Genomic DNA, 8,289 nt, shown 5'->3' with positions numbered 1-8,289 from the left:
AATGATAGTGAGGTTGGCCCAGGACTGGGCAGTGTTTTGTTCTATTGTGCATAGTGTCGCTGAGTTGGTACTGATTCAATGGCACCTAACAACAACAACTGTTGTAAAAATTTAAGAAAAGATTTTCATGCTAAAAGAACCATTCTTTAATGGTGACCAGGGGTGGTAGGGAAGGGAGAGTAATTCACTGACTAGCAGGTAGACACATGTTAACTCAGGTGTTGTTGCTGTTGCTGTTGTTAAGCGCTCTCAAGTCAGTTCTAATGCATCAAACCTGTATAGGGTTTCCAAGGAGTGGATGGTGGGTTTGAACTGCTGGCCTTATGGTTAGCAATCCAGTGCTTATGCTACAGCACCACACTGGAACTCCAGTGATAGGGAAGGCAATATACAAAAAGAAGGTTGGAAGAAGAATGAGGGAGATAGGTGAAGACATAGAGAGATATGTAAGGGCTAAAAGAGGTAAACAGTGGTGTACAGAAAACAAGAAAAGAGAAGGTGATGGTGGTGTGCTGACTCATAACAACCCTCACTAGGATTTCTGAGGCTGTAAATCTTTGTAGGAGCAGAAATCCCCATCCTTCTCCCACAAAAAACTGGTAGTTTCGAACCACTGCTTTTGAAGTTAGCAGCCTGACTTACAACTACTATGCTAACAGAGCTCCTTAAAAGAGGAGTCATACCTCTTCTGTTACCCATGTGAATCTGTGTCATCAACCCCCACCCCCACCACCGCTGTTTGTGTCTGTCCAAAGCTGCTTGTAAAAGCTCAAGGTGGTCTGGCAGTCAGCGTTCCTTCTTTCTCCATCCTGCTCAGCTTTTTCTATTAGCAGGCATTCAGTCTCCTTCTCTAACCATTCTTCTAAAGCTCAGGCTTCCAGGATTTCCCTCTGTGTCTGTTTCCTTTGATCTCCCATACGTATCTTTGTTGTAGAGGGTTTCTGTAAGTCTGTCTGCCTAGTCTGTCATCTTGCAGGAAGCCTATCATTCTGGGAGTTTTTATTTAGGATATATGAGAAGTCTTAGAAGAGAAGACATTAAAAAACAAAACAAAATTAAGCCAACACCCTACAACACATTAAACCTGAGGCATTGTAGATAGGCATGTAGTATCCACTGATTATATACATTAGATCTCTTAACTGACTTTAACAGATTGGCTCAGTGGACATTCTCCATTCCTTCTGTAAAACAGGCAGTCTGATTCCCAGACCACATGGTACGTTTGGGTTAGAACAGTATGATCATCTGGCAAATTGTTACAAATCCTGATCCCAAATCCCTGTTCCAGATCCCTAGAATACGATTCTGTCAGGGTGAGATGCAGGTATTTGTATTTCAGCTATCCACATGATTGTAATATATACTCAAGGCCAAGAGACACTGTTCGAGTGCCTCGATACTCAAAGTATACTGTGCAATTGCATCACCTGGGAGCATGTTAGAAATACAGACTCTGACTCATCTCAGACCCAGTGAATCAGAATTTGCATTTTAACATGATCTCCAGGTAATTCAAAATCTCTGGGTGGTGTGCTTGACTACTATCCAAAAGACAAGCAGTTTGAAATCCTCCCAGAAATGCTGTGGAAGAAAGGCCTGGAAATTTGTTTCTTTAAAGATTTTAGCCAAGAAAATCCTACGGAGCTCAGTTCTTCTCTGTAGCACATCAGGTCACGATGAGTCAGAATTGACTTGGCAATGTTTTTTTGTTTTTTGCTAGGTGATACATGCACACATTAAAATTTGAGAAATGCTGCTCTGAGGGCAGGGGATGTATTATTTTCTGCTGCCACCTGTTATATTACATTCATGCCAAAGGTCAGTTGTGTTTGTTCACAAATCATCTTATCCTGTTATAATTGTAATTATATAAACATTGTGTGAGTTATGAGTACACAGTTGTTTCCATGAAATCAAAATGGAATGTTTAAAAAAGATAATAAAAGTGAGTAGTTTAAAAATGCCTCTTGAAAGAAGTGTGCAATCAACTATAAAAACTGGGGAATAAAATCATAAAGTTGTAGATTGCATTTATAGTCCTCTGGCTTTACAAGTGTTTAAATTGCTGTGCCACTTTAGAAAGTCTGAAATGGGAAATTATATACCCTGGGTTTTGGGTATTGTTTAGGCAAGAAGGATTGATTACATGGAACTCCAGTTAGAGAATCCATAATCAAAGAAGATCTTCCATCAAATGAGATGGTTTTTGTTAAGAGCTGTATAGGGTTTCTAAGGAGTGGTTGGTGGGTTTGAACAGCCAAACTTGTGGTTTGCAGTCCATTGCTTACCCTAAAGAGCCACACAAGGACTCCATCAATTGATGGATAAATACATGTTTTAACTTAAAATATTATTGTTGCTCTTAGTTGCCATGGCATCTGCTCTGACTCATAAGGACCCTAGAACATTATGCACCACGGAACAAAATGTTGACTCATTCTGTGCCATCTTCACAATCACTGGCATGCTTAAATCCAATGCTGCAGCCACTATTTTTTGAGAACCTTTCAACCTAGGGTATAGTCTTTCAGCACTGTATCAGACCACATTCTGTTGGAATCCAGCATATATTTCATTGCCTGATTTTCTTGAGTACATTAGCCCTTTCTTTCAAGATTTTCTTGTCTGGAAACTTTGCTGAAATCTGTCTACCCTGAGAGATCCTGCTGGTCTTTGAAATACTGGGCTCATACCTTCTAGATCAGAGCAGCACACAAGTCAGTATAGTAGGTCCGATTGACAGATGGGTAGGAGAAGTTAAAATATAAAAACTTTTAAATTATATATTTTTATGATGTCCAACCTTAATTTTTTTAAAAATTAATTCACTAACTACTAGTCTACGTTACATCAGATAAGGAGGCTTCTACTCTTAATACTCAGCTGATGAATCATCACCCCAATTGCCCACTTCCTCTCTTCATGGTTAAACTGGTCTTGCTACATAATAGTGATTCCTGGACTTGTAGATTTTGATGACAAGAAAAATTTCAGAAGTAATGTTGAGCCTAAAAGTTTGCAGATTTCATATTTATGAATTTGTGTACTTGTTAAAATTTATTTGTGATTCCAAATTAATACTTGGGGCACTTTTGCGATGATCATTTTTGGACATGTGCAGAACAGCAAACAATTTTCATTTTCCAATATGTAGATTCCCAGATGTTAGTGATTTGACTGTTTAAAGTTCCCCTCAACTGTAGTACTGACATGTTGTCTAGTGTTCCTAGATTAAGTGTGCTGTGATGTGCCTTAGGAAGAAGATAAAGTAGATGACCTTTGTTCAGACATGAGCTATAGTGCTGAGAGGTTAATGTTGATGAATCAATATGTGATATATCCAGAAAAGGGAAGAGGAAACTTGTTGATTTGTATATGAGGCCTCTCTGGAAAATACCAAAGGTAACAGCTATGTTGTTGTTGTTAGGGGCCATCAAGTCGGTTCCAAACAATTATACACAACAGAACAAATTATGCACAACAGACCTTAAACACAACAGAACAAAATACTACACACTCCTGAGCCATACACACAATTGTTATACTTGAGCCCATTGCTGCTGCCACTGTGCCAATCCATCTTATTGGGAATCTTCCTGTTTTTACTTGCTCTCCACTTTACCAAGTATTGTTGTTGTGTGCCGTTAAATCTGTTCTGACTCATAGAGACCCTGTGTAGAAACCCAAGAAGTGGCTGGTGAGCTTGAATCGCTGACTTTGCAGATCAAATTGATTTTGCAGTCCAGTGCATTAACCCACAGCTCCACACCAGGACTCCTTGCCAAGTATATAATACCCTTAGTTGGAACTGGTCCTTCCTGATAATGTGTCTCAAGTATGAGAGATGAAGTCTCATCCTGGCTTCTAAGGAGCATTCTAGCTATACTTCTTCCACCACAGATTTGTTTGTTCTGGCAGTACATGGGTCTTATAATGTTGTTCTTCAACACCAAAGCTCAAATGCATCAATTCTTCTGTGGTCTTCCTTGTTCATTGTCCAACTTTCACATGCATATGAAGCTACTGAAAAGACCATGGCTTGGGTCAGGCACACATTAGGCCTGAAACTGTTATCTTTGCTCTTGAACCTTTAAAGAAGTCTTGTGCATCAGGTTTGCCTAATGCAATATGGTGTTTGATTTCTTGGCTACTGCTTCCATTAGTGTTGATTGTGGTTGTAAGCAAACTGAAGTCTTTGACAACTTCAACCTTTTCTCCATTTATCATGATGCTATTTATTGGTCCAGTTGTAAGGATTTTTCTTTTCTTTTCTTACACTGAGGTGCAATCCATACTGAAGGCTATGGTCTTTGGTCATTATCAGTAGGTATTTTAGTATTGAAGTCCTCTTCGCTTCCAGCAAGTAAGGTTGTATCATCTGTGTATTGCAGGTTGTTAATGATTTTCCTCCAACCCTGATGCCACTTTCTTTATATAATCCAGCTTCTCAGATTATTTCCTTAGCAAATAGATTGACAAGCATGGTGAGAGAATACATCCCTGGCATTCACCTTTCCTTATTTTAAACCATTCAGTATCCTATTGTTCTGTTTGAATATTTGTCTCTTGGTCTACACACAGGTTCCTCATGAACACAGTTAAGCGTTCTGGGATACTTATTGCTGCAATGTTATTTATAGTTTGTCATCATATAAACAGTCATTATGTAGTCAATAAAGCACAAGTAAACATCTTTCTGAGATTTTCTCTTTCAGCCAAGATCCATCTGATGTCAGCAATGATATCCCTTGTACCACATCCTCTTCTGAATCCAGCTTGAGTTTCTGGAAATTCCCTGTCAATGTACTGATGTAGCCTTTTTAAAATTATCGTCAGTATAATTTTATCGCATATGATATTAATGATATTGTTTAATGATTTCTGTATACTGTTGGGTCACCTCTCTTTGTAATGGGCACAAATATGAATTTCTTCCAACTGGTTGATTGGGTAGCTGTCTTCGTCTTCTGAATTTCTTGGCATAGATGAGTGAGCTCTTCCCGTGCTTTAACAGTTAAAGGTAACAACTATAATTTGTGATAAAGCCTTTGAAATGATGGAAGGATGGCTAACTTGTGAATTCATGATATGATTACTGATAAAAGAAGCATCATGGACACCATTCTAAAGTTTAAAGTCAAAGAAATTTACCATCATGTTATCCACAATACGAAAAAATGTTAAACTCTTCTCGTCTAGTGTGTATATACTGTGTATAATTCATTCTCTTATGGGAAGGCAAAACAAATGCAGTAGTTGTTAGGTGGTGTCAAGTTTGTTCCAACTCATAGTGACCCTGTATATCGTTTCTGAGGTTGGTTTTCAACCACTGACGTTGTGGTTAGCAGTCCGTACTTATTTACCAAGCCACACCAGGACTCCATATAACAAATGTTGTTATTGTGAAGTGCCGTTGAGTCGGTTCCAACCCATAGCGATCCTGTATAGGGTTTCTGAGGAGATGCTGGTGAGCTTGAACCACCAACCTTGCAGTTCAAATGGCTTTCCAGTCTGGCGCATTAACCCACAGCGCCACACCAGGACTCCATATAACAAATAAGATGCCTTAAATAGAAATACACACAAACCAAGGTTACGCTTTCATCAATTAATGAAAATATTGGTACTAAAAACTCACAGAAATCTAACCTTGCATTTCTCCTAAGGGTTGTTGTTGTTGTTAAGTGTCATTGAGTTGGTTCTGATCCATAGCGACCCTGCATAGGGTTTCAGAGGAGTAACTGGTGAGTTTGAACCACTGACTTTGCAGTTCAAACCGACTTGGCAGTCAAGTGCTTATCCTACACCACCACACCAGGACTCCTAAGGGTAATTGTTCAGTATTTGCTTATTTAATATTCACTAAGACCCCCAGCAAGATGGACTGGCAAAGTGGCAGCATCAATGGGCTCAAGCGTGGCAACGATTGTGAGGTTGGCCCAGGATTTGGCAATGTTTCTTTCTGCTGTACATAAAGTCGCTATGAGTTGGTGCCCACTTGATGGCACCTAACAACAACAACAACAACAACAACAATAAGAGTCCTGGTGTGGCACTGTGGTATAAAACAAAGGATTGCAAGGTTAGTTTGAACCACAAGGTTGGTGGTTCAAACTCACCAGCCGCTCCTTGGAAACCCTATACAGGGTTGCCATGAGTTGGAACTGACTTGACAGCACTTCACAACAACAACAACCTATAGAACAGGGGTGGGGAATGTCCGGCCGCAGGGCCATATAGCACCTGCAAAATCATTTGATTTGGCCCTGCTAAGGCAACCGTTGTTCCAGCTATCATAATATTATTGTTTTTAAGTGCTGTCGAATAGATTCTGACCCATAGCTACCCTGTATAGGGTTTCTGAGGAGCAGCTGGTGGGCTTGAACTATCGACTTTACAGTTCAAACGACTTTGCAGTCTGGTGCATTAACCCACAGCACCACACCAGTACTCTGAATATAGCAGCCTAATTTTTAAGCTGATAATTTTATATGGCCCATGGATGATGCTATAAATATCCAAATGGCTGTTGGCAAGAAAAATGTTCCCCACCCCTGCTATAGAACATAACTATTGCAAATAATGACAGCTGACTGTCATTTTGGGAAACTTGTCTAAAGTTGTCTACCATTTATTAGACCAAATAGGGAAAACAAAACAAAACAAAAAAACCCTACCATATTCTATCAATGATTTGATAAAGGGGGAAAAAAAACCCCAACAAAACAAAACATCAAAAAGAACACAATCACAGGATGAAAAAGTCTTCATATGTAGTAAAATTAGCTTTATGGAAGCTAGATGTTTTCTTTACCTCATTTTGTTTGAAATGGTCAAATCTTCATCGACCAATATGGATCTACCAATAAGCCACTCTTCTTTGTGGGCTAGAGAGGGATAGAAGTATAGATCTAATCAAACTTAATTTTCACTAGGACTCCACCTAAATGCCCTGTCTTGATGTACTTTATTAGTACTCTTTTATACTATTATAAACCAAAAATAAAACAAAACAGAACAATTATGTTGAGTGATGCCAACTCTTTGCAACACTATGGTGATGGTGGTGGTTTGCCATGGAGTTGGTTCTGACTCACAGTGACCCTGCATGGGGTTTCCAAGACTGTAAATTTTTATGGGATCAGAAAACCTAATCTTTCTACTGTGGAACATCTGGTAGTTTTGAACTGCTGACCTAGCAGCCCAAATTGTAACCACTATGCTACTATAGGATAAAGTACAACTGCCCAGGGAGTTTCCAAGGCTGTCAAACTTTATGAAGGAAGACTGCCAAATCTTTCTCTTGAGGAGCTTCTGGTGGGTATAAACCCCATACATTTTGGTTAGCAGGTCAGCTTTGAACCACTGTGTCACCAAGGCTCCTCCTTGTGCTATGGACACCTCTGCTAGCATTTGTCTCCTTCTGTTGTAACTACTAGGGAGCTTGCTGGCTCCATACCATAAGCACTGGACTGTTAACCATGAAGTCAGTGTTTGGATTCTCACCAGTTACTCCTCAGTAGAAAATGAGGGTTTCTACTCCCATAAAAGATTTAAAGACTTGGGAACCCTATACAGGATTGCTATGAGTCAGAATCAATTAGATGGCACTTAACAACAATAATAATTGGAACTATTGGGAGTGCTGTGGCTCTTGTAAGCAATGGACTGCAGTCCACAAGGTTGGTAGGTGGAGCTCACTAGCTGCTTCAAAAGAGAAAGATGAGGCTTTCTGCTCCAGCAAAGATGTACAGCCTCTGAAACCCTGTATGGGGTTGTTGTGAGTTGGAATTGATTCAGCTGCACTTAATAACAGCAACAATAATTGTAACTACTAATTATCTGTCTTCATTCATAGATTATGTAGGGAGTTGTTCTCATTATCCTTTACATATAATAATACTTGATACACAGTGGTCAGGCAATCAATATTTGTTGAATAAAGTGTGCAGTAAGTCTTCTTTACATGCATTTATGTTAAAGGACAAATGGAACTTACTGCAAGAAATAAACTAGCCTGCCCTTCTAAGGTTCCAGTTGAATATTTTTGCTGAATTTTCAATAATGCAGTAATACTTGTTAGCAATTAAGCATTATAGAATTGGCCATAGTTGGCTGCATTTTTTGATTACTTCTCCATTATGCATCCATTTACTGTAGTATATTTAATTAATATTGATTTTGAGGCTGAGGAATTTTAGGGTACAAAAGCATATTAACTGTTTTATTACTTGCATTTTCATTAAATAATAACGTTCAGAGGAATCTTTTCTTTCTTTTCTTTTC

The sequence above is a fragment of the Chrysochloris asiatica genome, unplaced genomic scaffold, assembly GCF_000296735.1.
Source record: "Chrysochloris asiatica unplaced genomic scaffold, ChrAsi1.0 scaffold00170, whole genome shotgun sequence".
NCBI lineage: Eukaryota > Metazoa > Chordata > Mammalia > Afrosoricida > Chrysochloridae > Chrysochloris > Chrysochloris asiatica.
This window is presented reverse-complemented; position numbering follows the sequence as displayed.